The 19,935-nt window shown below is 39.6% G+C and overlaps 1 protein-coding gene across 19 annotated transcripts in view; it reads right to left on the bottom strand.

Moving 5' to 3' along the window:
• The window catches only part of sox6 (SRY-box transcription factor 6), a 173,888-nt gene that overhangs the window by 129,797 nt on the left and 24,156 nt on the right, over positions 1 to 19,935 (bottom strand). For 3 of the 19 annotated variants that reach the window (XM_029125251.2, XM_029125257.2, XM_029125253.2), the window contains exon 3: positions 16,529 to 16,599. The exons of the other annotated variants lie outside the window; for them this stretch is intronic. The gene's annotated coding sequence lies outside the window, so the exon portion shown is untranslated. The remainder of the gene's footprint in view (positions 1 to 16,528; positions 16,600 to 19,935) is intronic. 19 annotated transcript variants of the gene reach the window in all.

Raw genomic sequence — 19,935 nt, 5'->3', positions numbered from 1 at the left:
CACTGTGATGTAGCAGAGGACACTGCTCCTAGCTGGTGGTGACGTAGAGCCAAGATGGCAGTGATTAACCCTGGAGGGTGTGGGAATGCTAATCCCTGTAGGCCAGGCGGCCATGTTGACGCCTCTCCTCCTCTCTGAGTCATGGGTTGACCCACCCACCACTCACAAAGCTCTCCTCTCTTCTCCTAGAGCATGACGCCAAGGCTGCCTGCAAGCCTTCTGTTTTCCCAGTCACAGACAAGTATACTCATACATACACACACACACACCAAATAAATTACATCTCTGTGGTTTTAACCCAGCGCTAGAGGTTCAGTAAATTCTGTTTATTTTTTTCACTGCTGTCACAGGTCCTTAGATGCTGTTCATAATTACTGTGGAAAACACAGTTTCCCTCTCACTCCAACATTCTGTATGTCAACATGCAACATGGATTACATAATCTGATTACAAAAGTAAAATAACCGTAATCAATCTGGATTACTTCAACAGACCAAAAAAATAATTGGGATTACTGTAAATTCTTAAAAACAGCTGATTTTGCCAAAAGGGTCTAGCTGCCGACAGGTACTGTCAGCCGGGGTACTGTGGGCTAGTGGGCGGGACTGGGGCACTGTGGGCTGGTAGGCAGGGCTTGGGCACTGTGGACTCAATCGAGTTAACGTGTACACAAATGCATTGCGGTATTAGTTAGCTAGCTTCTCATTACAGTATTAGCTTTGAGAACATGTAATAACAAAATAATACAGATGAAAGAATAAAGTAAGTAAAAATACGGATATTATGTTAGGTAAATAATTATAATCAAGCAAATCATGTTATGTAATTAATTACGTTTTTGTTTGTCCATAAGCCTTAATGCACTGAATGCACTGTACTCGTTTCTTTTAACAAGCACAGGTCATATAGCATTTGGTCCTGTTCATATTTCACAGATGCATCGGTCAGTTTTAGTAGCAGATGCCCTGCTTCAGTTAACAAGATGTCCATCGAGTTGTTAGTTGTATCACGTGTTGTTAGTTGTATCCAGTGACAAATTGCAAACCCACTACATTAAGGCAGATGTGTAAATCATTTATCCTGTATTTAATAGAAAATGTTACAAAGACAACATATCCAATTTTGAAACAGAGAAATGTTATTGTTTGTGAAAGAATAAACGCCTGTTTTGAATTCGATGCCAGCAACACGTGGCCAACATGTTGGGACAGGGGCATACGTACCACTGTGCTGCATCTCCTCTTCTTTTAACAACACTCTTTAAGCGTTTGGGAAATGAGGAGAACAAATGTTCAGGAAAATGAAAATTTTTAGTAAACATTGAATGAAAGTATAAAATGGGTAAATGTTCTATTAAAAGTACATTCATACATCACAAGACAAGATCAAGCTGTAAAGTGAATTGTCTATGATGTTTATGTAGAGCAGGATATTGAATATGGGGGATGGAATTGCCCCTTTGGGATATGCCAAATGTCTTTAGTCTCCTGAGAATAAATCCAGGTCTCACAGTGCCCAAACATGCCTCACAGTGCCCAATCAGGCTTCATAGTGCCCAATCATGCCTCATAGTGCCCAATCATGCCACAAAGTGCCCAATCATGCCTCACAAAGCCCAATCATGCCTCACAGCACCCAATCATGTATTTCATTGCCCTATCATGCCTCACATTGCCCAACCAGGTCTCACAGTGTCCAGCCATACCTCACAGTGCCCAACCAGACTCACAGTGCCCAAACAGCCTCACAGTGCCCAACCAGGCCTCACATTGCCCAACCAGGACTCACATTGTCCAGCCATATCTCACAGTGCCCAACCAGCCTCACAGTGCCCAAACAGCCTCACAGTGCCCAACCAGGCCTCACATTGCCCAACCAGGCCTCACATTGTCCAGCCATACCTCACAGCGCCCAACCAGCCTCACAGTGCCAAACCAGCCTCACAGTGCCCAAACAGACTCACAGTGCCCAAACAGACTCACAGTGCCCAACCAGCCTCACAGTGCCCAACTAGGGCCTCACATTCCCCAACCAGGCCTCTCTGTGTCATTATCATTACAGGTTTGCAATCTCCAACATATTAACTGTCTATATACATTGATTTATAAACAAAGCTAGTCTGCTGGATAAAGAGGGAGGAATAAAAACATGAAACAATTCTTTATTGAGCTTTATAAAAACAGCAAATGCACACAGTATGTTATGTTGTCAGAGACCAAAAGTCTGAAGTAACTTTTATATATATATTGTTTGCTAAACAAATTATGGTTATTGTTTATAAAATAAACAACTTGAAAACCATGAAAGCCTTAATTAGATCAGTAGCAAACAACATTTTATTCAACAGCAGTTATCATTCCCATTGAAAAGCTCCACAGAGCCCATGTCCCGCAACCAGCCCACAGTGCCCAAGCCCCGCCCACCAACCCACAATGCCCCTGCTGACAGTGCCCATCTGCAGCCAGACCCTACTTGATTTAGGATCACTTCATCTATTGTCAAAAGGAACACTTTTAAAGGCATCCACTGCTCAAATGTATTGTGGTGGGGGTTCTTTCTTTCTAAGGAAATACAAGGATCTTTATGACTCAATACTGTACTCCACAAGCACACTGTCTTATTGGTCCTCATTGTGTCCTTGTGTCAGGCTTGAACAGAAAAATGTAGGGATGACACATCTCAGAAATATTTCAAAAGGTATTTAGTTGCTGTCTATCCAGTAGCTGAAAATTCAGTGAAGACTTTGTGTGATGAGGTGAATGTCAATGAGACATTTTAATTAGAACATTACGGCCAGTTAAGGTCTGTCTAGTGTCAACGTTTTGTCTACAGTGTGAGTGTGTGTGAACGTGTGTGTGAACGTGTGTGTGAATGGGTACGTCATACCCACTAAATCGAGAAATTCACCTAGATAACTCAAAGATAACGCACACACTCACACAGAGATGTGAAACTGTTAGTTTTGCTTCATCATATAGATTATTCAGAGCTCAGAATAAAGAACATTGCTTATTTCAAGCAACTCTGCTTTCAGCCAGTGATGACATTAATATTCCCTTGTTGTGCAGCAAGTACATTTCTTTTTAACATAAAGTAAGCTCCGGGTGTAATTGCCTTGGCATTCAGAAGATAAGTCAGACAGGAAAAACTGCTGTGTCTTAATTTCAGGCAATTAATGAATAAAGAGGTGAGGGGCTAGGGTGTCTGCGTGCGTGTGTGTTTATGGGGAGCGCCTAAACTTGGACACAGTTACACTGTTCAACCTTTGCTGTTGAAGACACCACAATATGACCATATGTTGAAATTTTTCCACAGTCCATATTGGATGACACTGAGGAAGAGGACATGCTGGCTTCATAATTCATGTTTGGATGTTTTACATGAGACTCCATTTGCACACATGTGGAGGTGATGTGTGAGGTGTTTTGACTTAATCACCCAGTAAGATGTCCCCGCCATAGTTTCTTCACATAGATAGGATCACTATATTACTATGTTAAGGACTGGCTAATGACAGTCTAATTAAATAAGCATTTCAAACCAAGCATCTCAGCAGCCAGAGGAGACGTGTGAAAAGGTGGCCCACTGACAGGCCTGGGAGGATTAGAGGAAACCTGTCCCAACATCCCCGACGTCACCAGTGTTCCCTCACTTCCATGTCCCGTCTCTGATGCTCACACGCACACACATGCACACTCGCACGCCTCAGCTACGCCACAGCTACACCTCGACTAATAGTGATAGTGTCCCACCCACCCCCACTCCCCCACCCCCCACCCACCACCCCCCCACCCCCCTGAGCCAGACCTGCCAGATGAGTAGTGAATTAATTTGTGTGAGGCACTCCAACATTAGGAAGGTGTGTTGAAAGGTGTCTGCTCATGTTTCAAATTAAACGCGCTGCTGGTCAGCATTAGCACCTCAACACCCGCCGGCAGCCGCTTGCCTCTGACACATAGGGGGCTGGGGAGGGAGCCTATCTGCTGTTCACACTGGAATAATTAGAACATGTCAGGAAGAATTAATTTTCTCATTTTTCAAAAGGATACACAGAAATTACCATGTTATTATATGACAGGGTCCCTGGGAGGATTGTATTAAATTTGATTTCTAGCGCAGCCCACACAACAAATTAAAGTCATAAATAAGATGGAAAGAAGCAGGGCACAGAGCATATGTTTATGGCAATGAGTGAAGCCAAGGGACCAGAAACAACTATCTTCATTTTATTTTATTTAAATCAGGCCGACACTGTGTGTCTGAATGACAGCGCCTGCTAATGGGCCCAGATTACAGGCTTCTTGATATTAGCACAGAGATCCAGCCACTTAGTGGGGGAGTTAAGGATGCTAGCTACTTGGTCAGACTACACCAGAGCAAGCCCAGCTGAGCATAGTAAAGCTTCTAATGTGCCCCCAGGATAAACCTCACTGAGGTTACATTAATGTTGAGATCAATTAGGCAGGGTGGTTATTTCAGAAATTGGCAGCTGATTTCTAAAAGATATAGGCTACATGCTATGCTCACTCGCTGCTAACTATTAACTATTATTAACCTTAATTTCCCTAATCTTAAAAGGTAGTTAGCATTATTTTTTACTCACCCAACCATCCAATTTGTTCAGACTCATTAAAGGTACTCTATTTTTACCCATTTAAAATAATTAATAATAACCCTTACATACCATCATTTAACGTTAAAAAAAACAGTCTCTGGCAGTGTCAGGACTGACACTATCCCCAGTGCTATGGTTGCAGGTAAAACATAGAAGGCCGGGACGTTCATAGACGTGTACTTCCTTGAAGGTGTGTGAGGTGAAGGCCAATGACAAGCTTTGTTTGGGTTCATTTTGCCTACACTGAACGCTCCAGAAATGAAAATATACGGAAGCAACATGAGCATAAGACAAACAAGGGTACATTTTAAATTTGATGGCGAGAGCTGAAGTTTGTGTGAACGGTGATGCAGAGTTGGCTACCTTTCTACTTGAGTAGGTTACATCACCACATTTAGTTAGTTGGCTAGATAGTCAAGGAAATCTTTGTGTATTTTACTAGATTGATGATGACGGAGAAACAATTATACTACAAAAATAATTTAATGTTCCCTGTTTATTCTATTTGTATGACCGTAGATACGTTTCAGGAAGGTTTGGTCGAGGTAAATGAGCTAACGTCTTTGGTCGAGATAATGAGCTAACAAGCTAAGTTGTGTCCGAGCAGACTCTCCGTTATTAAATTTCTTGCCGGAAAATTGTGTTACAACCAGGTGTAATCTGCAAAGTTTTAAGAAAAACAAATATGTATTGTGGGCTGTTTGACTTAACCTTATGCATAAGCGAATATTGCTTGGAATAAGAAAATATACTGCCTTTTAGCTAGATTTAGCCTTCTGCAAACTAGTTGAAGTGTGTATATTATTGTTCCAGCTAGCGCTAACTAGCACAATTATGGTTTCGTGTTAAATAGCCATCAACTAGCCTCTGAAACGTAATAGATAGCCCAGATTAAGTTTTGATTGGTTTAGCTGTTTACTTTGTTTAATCTGTGTTCCGTAGTAATGGAAAGGGCCCATCAACTCTAACCCATCCATCCATTGTTCCAGCATCGACAGTTGGAGGCGACACTGTCAGATCCTAATGGATTTATACAGCCGATATACAACTCACTGCCGATAGGTGGCATTAAGTTGCATAGTGCACCTTTAACTAAGTGATAATCACCATATGGTCACCTATAACTAAAACAGAGAGTGATGCACAGCTCAAATGGGTGTAGCAAAAACAACAATTTAGGTGACCCGGTTCAATAGTTCTTTACTGAAGGAGGGGGGAAAACCCACTCATTTACATGTTATTTTGCCTTCCAATGTATAATTGTTATAGTAACAGTGGTGACAACTATCAAAGTGAATGTTTATTGTTTTCCAAACGCTGATGAAGACTACTGTTGAAACATGCCCAATGTTAAATAATAAGATATTACATGGTAACAGAAAATGTGAGTGAAGGTTTTTTCCTTCCTTCAGTAGAAACCTATAACTAAAAACATAGTTTTAGTGATTGTTGTGTTTTTGTGATTTGAAAAATTTATGAAAAGACTTTCATGCCTAATTGGAACTACCAAGAATGCACTATTGTTAATGTCATAAGGAGACCCCACTCAGCTGAGTAACAATAGGTAGTTAATCTGGCTAGCCACCACCCATTAACTGTGCTGTTCTGTGATTTCCTGAAAAGGAGAAGATTATACCTTCAGATCCCCCTGAATTATTTCTTCTCCTTTTCCACACATTTGCCTTCAAACAGCAACACAGTACTGCTGTATTTGATTGACTCTCTCAATGTGCCCCTCTGTCTCCAGTAGCTTACGCTGCTTAAATTATTTTACCGGCAGTCTATAAGTCAAACTCTTTGCTTTCTGTTTTGCTGGTAAAGAATGTGGTTTCTGTTGTGTTTGTATGGTCTAAAGTTCTAAGGCACTGGATAAGGCACTAGGTCAATGTTAGGGACATGGAAATATGATGTTACGTTAAGTATTTCCCAAATCTTCCAAAATGTTTCCAAAGCAAGGGTTCATTTCGGTATTGCAACTGTAAAATAGCAAGCTTGCAAGCAATGCATTGAAAGCAACAGGTTGAGTAAAGCAAGAGCAATATATAGCAGGCAATTTGAATATGCACACAGATTTTGGATAGAAAGTTCAGAGTTTAATTGCTGTTAAATTGGCTGAAAATGTAATTGAAACTGGTTAACCTTGAGGGGATGTAAATTGGTTTATTAGTTTTGTGTTAGACATTGGCAGATATTTCTGTGGGAGTGTACATTGAAAGAAAACAATGCTTGGCTATTTTGCGGGGAATAAAACTCAAGAATAAAACTTTTTTGCGATTCATTCAATGTCACCATTCATTTGAACAGCTGGCAGCATATTTCTGTAACAGTCACTGGCAAAATACATTTGCTGTCCTCCTTCTCAGTGCTCTGAACAAAGGCTGTATGTTTTACTGACACAAATTAAAGAAATTACTTGAAATATTAGTTATTTCAACAGGACAATCTCCCAAATATCAGAGTCAGTCAAAATTCCCATCACTATAAGTCATAGAACAATTATAGAATATGTCCAATCAACATTTTGAAATTTTTTTCAGCATTTAACTTCTTCAGAAATGTCAATCATATAATATAAAAACAGATTGTTGCTTAAAAGTCCATGACTCCTGGAAGAGACACCACCACTCTTGCAGAATTTAAACATTAGGAAAGTTCCAAGCAAATGTCTAAATTTTTCTGTAACTGTATTGACAAAGAAATACCTATTAAATAGTATATGCAATGCAGCAGTACCGTAATCATAAGCTGTAAAATCATAACCATTAAATATTGTGGCTTGTTTCTAGGTTGCTACTTGGCAATGTGGCTTCTCTCTCCTTCAAATTCATTAAAAAGGAAAAGATTTTGTGAATGTTTCACATTGTGAAACATTCTCAAACATGACCACAGACAACAGCGTAATAACGCACATTGAACTTAGGTTAGCTCAAGAGAGATGACCTTAAAGCTTTATACTACCATTTTAGTCTGTCCACTTTGACTTTAACCACAGCTCAGAAAGCATGGCAGGGAAACAGTCCAAATACGTGTCTCTAAATGGGAGGTCATGAATTGAAAGGGTAGTTTTTGATTTCCCCCTGATGATAAGGCCACTTATATTACATTGAGCTGACAATTTGTCATCATCTTATCATCTCAAACAATTTGCTTCACCTCAAGCCTGTATGTACCAAAACTTTCCCAAACAGACAACAATAATGCTAGATGCTAAAAACAGCCCATAGATACCCCGGCATGACCCTCCAGACCGGGTTTAGGAAAGTACAGGAAAGTTAATACAGGAGACCAGTGGAGGGTTGGGGCCCATTCCTTTTTGTGTCTCGCCCCACTTCCAGGCTTTGATTAGGCTTGTTAGTTTACTACATCCCAACCAGGCTAACCAAGCCAGGCCTGGAAAAAATATATATTTTTAAACTCTCCTGAAATGGTCGTCATTAGAGACCAGCACTCCCCTGGGCAACACAAACTTTAAATAATTTGCAAATCAATTAACTGGATACTTTCAACTTAACAAGGATATCACACTCCAGGGTCAGAGCACATTATCAGCCGGAGACGATTCATGGCGTTTTGGAAGAAAAGTTCATGGTTGAAATCATTAATTCATTTACCTGACTTTTAGTTATGCATTACTTTCTACAGCAGGGGAAGAGAAGATTAATAGCATTTTCTCAGGTCCCATTTTCTGCTGTATATAACTAATAGGTGAAAAATCTCTGTCCTACAAGGGCCATACATTGAGAGAAAGGAATGCAGCCAAGTCTATATTAGGTTTAATTCTCCAGAGAATCAAATAAAGCACATCTAGCCATGAAAAATTGACATATATCTAATAAAACTGAGGGGAGGTTACGGCCCCGATAACGACATCATGTTGCTGGGACGTCAGGTCATCTGAGGGATGACCTGAGTGAAAGATGGTTAAGATAATCTGGGATATACATAGGGGTTAGACACATGTCACCAAACCCTACAACTGAGTGGATTAATCAGTGCTATACGTCATTGGTCTGAGTAATTAGAAGCATATCTTCACACCTGTACAAATCCTCTTTACTGATAGAAAATGATATTTGCAAACAATACATAACTCAGTGATTATCTGAAACAACAGAAACTATGGCTGGTGATATTTAAGGAGCATTTTACCCTGCGCCAACCCCGGTTGGTATCATGTTTGAGCCATTTCCAGGACAGCGAGATTAGGTGCAAACATAACTGGACAGAAGGAGTGGGGGGATTGGGCTTTGCACACGAAAAGATACACTCTATAACATCAGAACTAAATGGCAAACAAGACCTGACAAATGAATGTAGCCATGCTTTGTTTCATTTAGCAAAACCTCCATGTTATACCAATTGTGCTACAAGCTGTCTTGTGTGTAGTTGCAGTTGTCCTTGCTTCTTAGACCTATTGGATATCTTTCAGATTTTCCAATCAGTATATATTAATATTAATATGGATTAATATTGATTATATTAATGTTTACATTAATATTGATTAATGTAAAAGGTGTCAGAATTGTTCCGGTTTTTAAAAGACTACAACTTTTGTGGGACAGTAATTTCTGCTCTGGCATAGCCCCTCCTCCAAGGCAAATTTCATCAACCCAGTTGACTGGGTACAGCAAGCTAGCTAACTTTATACAACACTATGGCTTGTCATCATAACTTTTTGGATTATTACATTTTTGGAAGTGGTCTAACATAGTGATTTAGGACCATATATATTTGAACTGGAGTAGGCTACTCTATAATGCAAAGGATTTGAGAGACAGGGGAGCTGGATATTCAAAGTGCATCCGTCCACCCCTTTATCCTGCTGATATTCTGATGAAACATGTTCAAATATGGACTGAAGAATGTATTTAACAAATTTTTTTGAACCGTAAGAATTTTATCAGGACAAAAATGGCAAATAAGTATGTTTATTCTGTTGCTTTATGCCTTGCTTATTGTTAAACAAACAAAAGCTGTCAGTAGCGATGGCCAAATGAGGCTTCATTAACATTATTTTTGCTGCAGGATATTATGCTGGCAGCACTCAGATTTTCTTTATCACAATAAAAGCCATCACTGAACTTTATAAGACAATATAGTTAACAATCTCGTCTGCAAAAAAGAGCAGACAAGAACAGTATTGGAAAGGACATTAAACATAAAATGTAGAGGCTAGATTTTTAACTAAATTGTCTTAAATATTTCAATGATGGCTTTTATTTTGAAAAATAAAATCTGAGTTAGCGCTGCTAGTATAATACCCTGCTGCTAGTATAATACCCTGCTGCTAGAAGAACAGTAATGAAGCCACGTATGGTCATCACTAGCTGTCAGTATTAGTTTCCTACTTAAGCGAGGTTCATAATCTACAATAATTACAGAAAGTGTACTACAACATTGTAGGACTACGTATATTAAACAGCTTAAACAAACACAAATGTAGTTAATTTGCTGTATATTTAGTAGAACAAACTGTGGCGTCCTTTATAGAGCTGAAGTCCAAATTTATTGGAAAGTTGAGAAAGCATGAATTTGCTTCTTAAAATAAAAGTATCAATGGAAAGGATTATTTTTACTGGTAAACACTGCAGGTTTTTTTTGTCTGGCCGAGTCTCTTCCTACGTGATGGATTGCACCCAAACAGATATGGCGCAAGCATTCTTTTTTTCAAATATGACCTTTTCCCTCAACTCGTGTGGACCCTCGTGTGGATGCCTGACACCGTGGACAGATGAATTATAGAAATGTATTTTATATTCCTGTTCGTGTGTCTAAGAGACTAAGTCAGATAGTGACAAAATGTAATATGAGGCCTTGTGGGATAGTTAAGAGTTACTTAACAACAGTCCCTATACAATTTTCTGATTGTATTCTAAAACCTGTTAGTAGAACTGTTATTGAGAACACACACGTTTCTAGGTATCCAAAACAAGTTATTTTTAATGCTAAATGTATGTTAATGTTCATATTTGTTGTCAAGGTACATGTTGGATACATTTCAATAAAGAATATGGTGTTCACCTGTGAGGGTGCATGGGGTGTTTTGCATTCGTGCACTGGGGTACTGTAGCTACTATGCAAAGACGACGGCAAAAGACCACACTTTCTTGCACTTGCTTCTATTTAGTACAGCCAGGTACATGGTCATGCCACATGGGTTTGATAACCATTGCAAATAAAAAATGTTTTGCATATTCTCAAATCACCATTTTGCTACGTTCACTATGAATGCTGGACCTTGTGGAATTTTATGAGCAGACAAATACAAAGTAAGTCGATACATTCACATTCTACTGCAACATTTAATTTTGCTTGTTTCATTGGTAACATTAGTAATTGGTACAAATAGTTGAGATCTGGTGAATTTCCCCTTTATAAATTGAGCTGTCTCTGTTTATCCCCGGGCCACAATCACTGCAGGCAGGGTCAGTCGAACAGGCCCATTTATTAAATAATAGATGAGAAAATAACCTTCCAAAGGTTATTCATTTTCATTAAGTAGTGAAGTGCTGTTGATTTAATTTATCAGAAAACAGCTCCACCAGGTCTACCCCTTGAGGAGCCTCAGTAGTGGGCTTAGCAGAACTCAGAGTGACTGCTGCATGCATGACACTTATTTTATGAATGGTAAACACTGACAAAGAGCATATTTGGCCATCATTCTTCCTCAGGTGTTTCCAAAATGTGTTCACACAAGAGTAATTAAATGTCATCCCGCAAAACAAGCCACACACCACCAAAATTACTCATTGGCTCATTTCGTGATTAATTAAACATGCAGATTAAAGTTGCAAAGGATTTAGATTATTGATTGTCTGAGGTCTGGCTAATTGAAGAGCACATGGGAGTGGTACAGGGCCATGGAAGATCACACACAGACATTCTAAAACAAACAAGACAGGATACACGGAAAATGTTGCCACTAGGGCTCAGTGTGATATATATATATATATACAGAGGGGAGAACAAGTATTTGATACACTGCCGATTTTGCAGGTTTTCCCACTTACAAAGCATGTAGAAGTCTTATTTTTATCATAGGTACTCTTCAACTGTGAGTGATGGAATCTAAAAAAGAAATCCAGAAAATCACATTGTATGATTTTTAAGTAATTCATTTGCATTTTATTGCGTGACATAAGTATTTGATACATCAGAAAAGCAGAACTTAATATTTGGTACAGAAACCTTTGGTTTGCAATTACAGAGATCATACGTTTTCTGTAGTTCTTGACCAGGTTTGCACACACTGCAGCAGGGATTTAGGCCCACTGCTCCATACAGACCTTCTCCAGATCCTTCAGGTTTGGGTTCAGGTCTGGAGACTGGCTAGGCCACTCCAGGACCTTGAGATGCTTCTAACGGAGCCACTCCTTAGTTGCCCTGGCTGTGTGTTTCTGGTCGTTGTCATGCTGGAAGATCCAGCCCCATCTTCAATGCTCTTACTGAGGGAAGGAGGTTGTTGGCCAAGATCTGGCGATACATGGCCCCATCCATCCTCCCCTCAATACGGCCATCCTGTCCCCTTTGCAGAAAAGCATTCCCAAAGAATGAGGTTTCCACCTCCATGCTTCACAGTTAGGATGGTGTTCTTGGGGTTGTACTCCTCCTTCTTCCTCCAAACAAGGCAAATGGAGTTTAGACCAAAAAGCTCTATTTTTGTCTCATCAGACCACATGACCTTCTCCCATTCCTCCTCTGGATCATCCAGATGGTCATTGGCAAACTTCAGACGGGCCTGGACATGCGCTGGCTTGAGCAGGGGGACCTTGCGTGCGCTGCAGGATTTTAATCCATGACGGCGTAGTGTGTTACTAATGGTTTTCTTTCAGACTGTGGTCCCAGCTCTCTTCAGGTCATTGACCAGGTCCTGCCGTGTAGTTCTTGGCTGATCCCCAGACCGAGGGAGACTGACCGTCATCTTGCCCATCCCAGCCTTGTGTAGGTCTACAATTTTATCCCTGATGTCCTTACACAGCTCTCTGGACTTGGCCATTGTGAAGAGGTTGGAGTCTGTTTGATTGAGTGTGTGGACAGGTGTCTTTTATACAGGTAACGAGTTCAAACAGGTGCAGTTAATACAGGTAATTAGTGGAGTACAGGAGGGCTTCTTAAAGGAAAACTAACAGGTCTGAGAGCCGGAATTCTTACTGGTTGGTAGGTGATCAAATACATATGTCATGCAATAAAATGCAAATTAATTATTTAAAAAGCATACAATGTGATTTTCTGGATTTTTGTCTCTCGCAGTTGAAGAGTACCTATGATAAAAATTACAGACCTGTACATGTTTGTAAGTAGGAAAACCTGCAAAATCGCCAGTGTATCAAATACTTGTTCTCCCCACTGTATGCCCTGTAACTTGACAAAGTTATATTTGGTAAAATATGTTTATATTTTGATTATAATTTGTTTGTCTATTAACCAGTACATGTTCAATTACAACCTGGAGCAATTAGGTTTAAATGCCCTGCTCAAGGACAGAAAGATTAAATATTCACTTGGCCAGCAAAGGAATTTGAGACAGAAAGGTTTTGATTAGTGTTCATATTTTTTTACCCACTGGGCTAACTGCTGCTCAAAGTTACTGACAGAACACCCGTACCAAGCGTGTATACATTCAGTATGTTAAAACCTGACAGCCCAGCCAAGGAGCACAGTTGTAATTGCTCTCCCTCCCTTATCGTATGATCATGCCTTATCGCAACATCTCCCAATGGATCTGGGAGGGTCAATCGAGATTTGTTCCCTGTGATACCTAACTCATCTGCTTTTATCACACTGCAACATGTTTGGAGGAAAGTGCAGTCTCTGGCCTACAGGCATGATTGGGTAAGCCCTGTCTGACATCCACCCCACCAACCTGGAATGGTGCTGAGCTTATTTGCACCACCCAATGCAAGATTGTCAAGAATTGAGAGAAAATTGTCAGTACATTGAATTGTCAGTAACCTGCAAAAAGGATTTGAACTCATTAAGTAATTCAGGACTCATTTTTTGTCTGTATTAAAAATATTAGAAAGATGTTGTGATGTGATTGCATTTAAGTAACCAGCCCACCCCATGCCCAATATGAATGCTTTTCACCACTCATATAAGAGGCAAATTAGTTTTGCATGCCAATATTGCCCCTGACAAGCAGAGTTTGCTTTCAATAATTATTTGTATCCTAAAAACACCACTCGAGCCAGAGCACCAGGGCAGGCTAAATAAACTTGCATTAACACATACACTCACCTAAAGGATTATTAGGAACACCATACTAATACTGTGTTTGACCCCCTTTCGCCTTCAGAACTGCCTTCATTCTACGTGGCATTGATTCAACAAGGTGCTGAAAGCATTCTTTAGAAATGTTGGCCCATATTGATAGGATAGCATCTTGCAGTTGATGGAGATTTGTGGGATGCACATCCAGGGCACGAAGCTCCCGTTCCACCACATCCCAAAGATGCTCTATTGGGTTGAGATCTGGTGACTGTGGGGGCCATTTCAGTACAGTGAACTCATTGTCATGTTCAAGAAACCAATTTGAAATGATTCGAGCTTTGTGACATGGTGCATTATCCTGCTGGAAGTAGCCATCACAGGATGGGTACATGGTGGTCATAAAGGGATGGACATGGTCAGAAACAATGCTCAGGTAGGCCGTGGCATTTAAACGATGCCCAATTGGCACTAAGGGGCCTAAAGTGTGCCAAGAAAACATCCCCCACACCATTACACCACCATCACCAGCCTGCACAGTGGTAACAAGGCATGATGGATCCATGTTCTCATTCAGAAATCGAGACTCATCAGACCAGGCAACATTCTTCCAGTCTTCAACTGTCCAATTTTGGTGAGCTCGTGCAAATTGTAGCCTCTTTTCCTATTTGTAGTGGAGATGAGTGGTACCCGGTGGGGTCTTCTGCTGTTGTAGCCCATCCGTCTCAAGGTTGTGCATGTTGTGGCTTCACAAATGCTTTGCTGCATACCTCGGTTGTAACGAGTGGTTATTTCAGTCAAAGTTGCTCTTCTATCAGCTTGAATCAGTCGGCCCATTCTCCTCTGACCTCTAGCATTAACAAGGCATTTTCGCCCACAGGACTGCCGCATACTGGATGTTTTTCCCTTTTCACACCATTCTTTGTAAACCCTAGAAATGGTTGTGCGTGAAAATCCCAGTAACTGAGCAGATTGTGAAATACTCAGACAGGCCCGTCTGGCACCAACAACAACCATGCCATGCTCAAAATTGCTTAAATCACCTTTCTTTCCCATTCTGACATTCAGTTTGGAGTTCAGGAGATTGTCTTGACCAGGACCACACCCCTAAATGTATTGAAGCAACTGCCATGTGATTGGTTGATTAGATAATTGCATCAATGAGAGATTTAACAGGTGTTCCTAATAATCCTTTAGGTGAATGTATTTTATATTTCAGAGGTAGATTGGTAGAGGCATGTTAGATAATACATAGATTAAGCTAGCTTGCTTACATTATAACATAGAGCAAGAATATTAAGCAAGATGATAGGTGTATGTGTGTGCTAGATCAAATATAATTGTCATCTGGAATCCAAAAGCAAAAGTCAGACAAATGTCAACACTAAACAGCTAAGACAACGGTCAAATGTTAACATTGTTTGTATTTTGGCACTTATAAGTGACAATTTCAGTCCAGAATTATGTCAATATGGGGGCAGGACAGACAATTTGTTGTTGTGAAAATGCTAATAAAGCAATAAAAAATATTTATTGAGTAACACCTCTGAGCAAATTTAAACTGAGTTACTAATCACAATTAAATACAGTGTTAGCACTGAATACAGTTTTGTATGCTTTTTTACTAAGAAGTATTAATTGGTCGTAAATTTAAAGCAAAGGAAAAAAATAAGTATTACCTGAGCAGCTGACCAATCTGAACCCTGTTGTTATAATAATCATCATTATGGTTTGACTGACAAGCTTCGCAGACAAAGGTAGTATTCACTGCTAAGGCTTTGTTATTCCACCATTCTGTATGCTCACTGGAGCTGAAGTCTGACCCACACCCAACATAGACTGCCATTGAGAACGGACTTAACAACACTAACATACACTACAAACCAAATAAGAAAACCATGAGCCACTTTAGATGGGTGCATTGATCTGCACTGAAGACAACTGTAATGGAGGAGAAACTGTTGTTATTAGCAAATGGCTATGAACTTTGATATGGGATAGACTGTTACCAGTGCCATAGTTGATTATGAAGCACCAACAAGGGCTCTTCAGCATTAATATAATTCTGCCCTCAGTCTGGAAAACCATCTCCAACTGACATTTGAAAAAAGATTAATATCAACTAAACTTTCGCTTTATTTGCTCAACCTTACCTAAAGAAACATTTTCTCAATCTTTATTACTACAGGAGCAGTAGCAGTAGAGAGAACTTGCATTAAAGGCATATTATAGCAATATAGATCAACCACATACTGGCTGTTTTCTGAGGCGCTGCCTACGTTTCCTAAAAAGAACTCTCTTTCCTCCTGTGAATCTCTTATTGAGTCATAAACTACCAACAACCACAGACAACATTAGCACAAAGAATAAAATCGAGCAATAGACATGCTACTATGGAAGTGGCCATGGAAAGTGAAGAAAAGCACCAACAAACCTGTATCACAGAGTATTCAGTTTTCTAAAGGCGTAAGATAAACTCAACCTCTGAGGTCTAACAAGGCCTTGATGTTAGCTAGCATGGCAATATTTCACTTACAAAGAATCAATTCTAACCTTGACTTTGTAAAGCAATAATATAAGAGTATACTATGGTGAGCATTGTTTTATAACATATCAATGCTGTGCAGGACTGTAATGTATTTAGATGGAAGACTCCAGGGGTAAAAAAGCTTCTGGAAAAAATAGGGGGGAATAAATTGTACTTACACAAACAGAAAGACTAATTCCCCAGCACCCAGCGATCACTGCTTAGTGGATTTTGAACTCATGAAAGTAACCTGAAATGATAAAAACAGAATATTTTATTAGCTCTATATTTTTCATTTTTCAATTAATACCATTTTCCACACAGTTTAACAATATTTTATTTCAACACATAATATCTTTAAAAGGATGTGGTCAGTACAGTAATTATGTATTTGTAATCAATTTGAAAAGGAGCAGTAAGTGCAATAACTTATTTTAAAGGGCAATATGCAGAATATTTGCATTATAATCTGAGAAAATGTTCATGCTATAACTGCTGCAGAAGTGGAATGATGGTGTTTCACAACAATTATTTACCATTAATTATTTGGGTTCATACAAAAGCATGTCCTAAAATCCAGAATCTCTACTGGTCAACAGAAGCAGCATTGGCTTTTGTTGTCTAATGGAAAAGCTGCAGGCTCCCTCTCCATCAGCAATGTCCTTAAAAGACATGATCTACACCTCTTCAAATCCCGTCAACAAACAATGACAGACTAGGGTAAGAGAAATACTTCTGTCATTTCTAGGGGGCTAAAATTCTACGCAGTTCATTGATTTTCTGTTCAAATGAGAAAAAACAAGTAGTCCAGATAAATGACAAAAAACAAGTAGTCCGGGTAAACATTATGCTATCTAAATCACTATGAAATAGCTTTATAATATGAAAATATATATTTATCATAGCCAGTTATTACAATTCATCTTGCTCTTGATAGAAAATACATCCTACATACAGCCCCCTTAAGATGACAAAGAGAAAGGGAGTAATAGAAGATGGTTACTGCTTCGGCCTAGTCAGAACGTCTACTGAGATGAAACAGTTTTAGTAGTGAGAGTTTCATTCCTCTAAGCTCTTCCTTTCAGGACAAGGTCACTTTAAATGCACTACTCTGATACGTAATTGTCCTGGAGCCCATTAGATGGCACTAACAAATAGTTATATGTGAAGTTTAATTTTTACATTTGTTGTTTGAGTGAGGCAATCTAATGATTTAATGTATTTCGCAGCATGCTCTGCTAGGTACGGCATGTCTCTCCCTGAGCCCAGTCACCAGAGTTCCAACCTGTTACGGGGGAAAACACAAACAAACAGAAGCCTCTGCAATATGGACACACCAGTTTTTGCCATTATCTAACCTGGAGTTCAGCATCAATATTTCCACCTCCATGCAGTGGAGAAAGAGAACATGAAAACAGGAGCCACAACAAAATGCAAAGTGAAGTGGATTGATCATGGTGCACAGCCACAGCGCAGTCCTGAAATGGCACAAAGCTCATTGATGTTCATTATCTTGTTTTTCACAACAAGCTACGATCTCATTAACAGCTGATTTATACAATTACCCTGCTTCAGCACCGCTAATTAAACTAGGACAGAGGTTTTTAAGGTCACACTTAATAGATCTGCCAGTAATCATTGCTACTGTACCTTGGTCTCCTATGGCTGGGTGGGGGTATGTAGTGTATGCCCAACACATTTGCCATTGGTGTCAAACTACAGACAACACTATCTTAGTAAGGGAGGACAGGGGGTTAATAGAATAGGCCTGGGAAACAGTAGTTACCAATGGCTCTGAATGCGGCAGCCTTGAGGATGAAGGTGACAATGGAACAGAGAAGGCCCACAGACTGACCCTGACTGAATGGAAAGCTGCTGTCATTTTAATAACACCTCTTCTCTGACAGTCTTCTCCTAACTCTCAAAGGACCCAGCCCTCCTAGCCAACAGTCTGCCAGCGTCCACACACTGTCTCACCTCTCTGCACTGTATCGTACTGCTGCACACTCACACTCAAATATATATGTGTGTCTATATACAAACACACAGATATATAGACACATACAGACTCACATAGGCATACACACAAATATGGACAAACATAGACATACACACAAATATGCACACACAAAGACATACACACAAATATGGACACACATAGACATACACACACATACAGACACACATAGACATACACACAAATATGGACACACAGAGACATACACACACATACATACACACAAAGACATATACACACACATACAGACACACATAGACATACACACAAATATGGACACATAGACATACACACAAATACAGACACACATAGACATACACACACATACAGACATAGACATACACTCACATACGGACACACATAGACATACACACACATACGGACACACATAGACATACACACACATACGGACACACATAGACATACACACACATACAGACACACATAGACATACACTCACATACGGACACACATAGACATACACACATATACGGACACACATAGACATACACACAAATACAGACACACATAGACATACACTCACATACGGACACACATAGACATACACACATATACGGACACACATTGACATACACACAAATACAGACACACATAGACATACACTCACATACGGACACACATAGACATACACACACATACGGACACACATAGACATACACATACAGACACACATAGACATACACATACAGACACAGATTGACATACACACATTCAGACACATTCAAAGTAAGATTTGAATAAATACAGCTTCATTTGTCAATGACACATGCACATAATTACATCATTTCTTTGTGTTGCTTGTAATGTTATTCTTTTTATGTTGCTTATTAAAGTTATTATAGCTATGAAATGCAGATTTCACAACATGTTGTGATCATATATATCCATTATTAAAAAAATTCTACAGTACATATATCATGAATGTGTGGTTTGGGGTGGATAACCAAATTTAAACAATTATTGAAGTGTCAGACTAGAAGCTGAATGATGATCAGCCTCTGAAAGATCCACAGCTTCACCTTCTCCTCATGTACATGTACATACACAAACATATTTACACACATTGACACACACAGGCTCCAGGCTCCCCACAAAGACTAGAATACCCCAATGTAGAAAACACATAAGGGTGGTAATTCTAGAAACGAGTGTTTCTTTCTGAAACATATAATATTTGACTCATTCCTGTTGTGCCTTAATGATTAAGAGCTCTTTTAATTGCAGGGGGTAGAAATGAACAATCCTTTGATTTTATAATGTGATGCTAATTGAGAACAATAAGAAAAGCAACAAGCATCTGGAAAACCCACCATTTTGTATTCAGGGCTTATTTAAACCCATTATGATTATTATTATAGATAATAAGAGAAACCAGAGTGATATTACAAATAATTAAACAAACGCTCAATCCCTCTGGTATGATAACAGTGGCTCAGACAGACTAGCGTGCTGCAGTACAGTAGCTCTTTTCCTGCTGAGAACCCAGCCTTGGGGCTAGTGAGGAAATAACACAGAGACGAGAACCCACCCTCTCCCTAATTAGACGTT

This window comes from Esox lucius, chromosome 2 (genome assembly GCF_011004845.1).
Source record: "Esox lucius isolate fEsoLuc1 chromosome 2, fEsoLuc1.pri, whole genome shotgun sequence".
NCBI lineage: Eukaryota > Metazoa > Chordata > Actinopteri > Esociformes > Esocidae > Esox > Esox lucius.
This window is presented reverse-complemented; position numbering and strand designations above follow the sequence as displayed.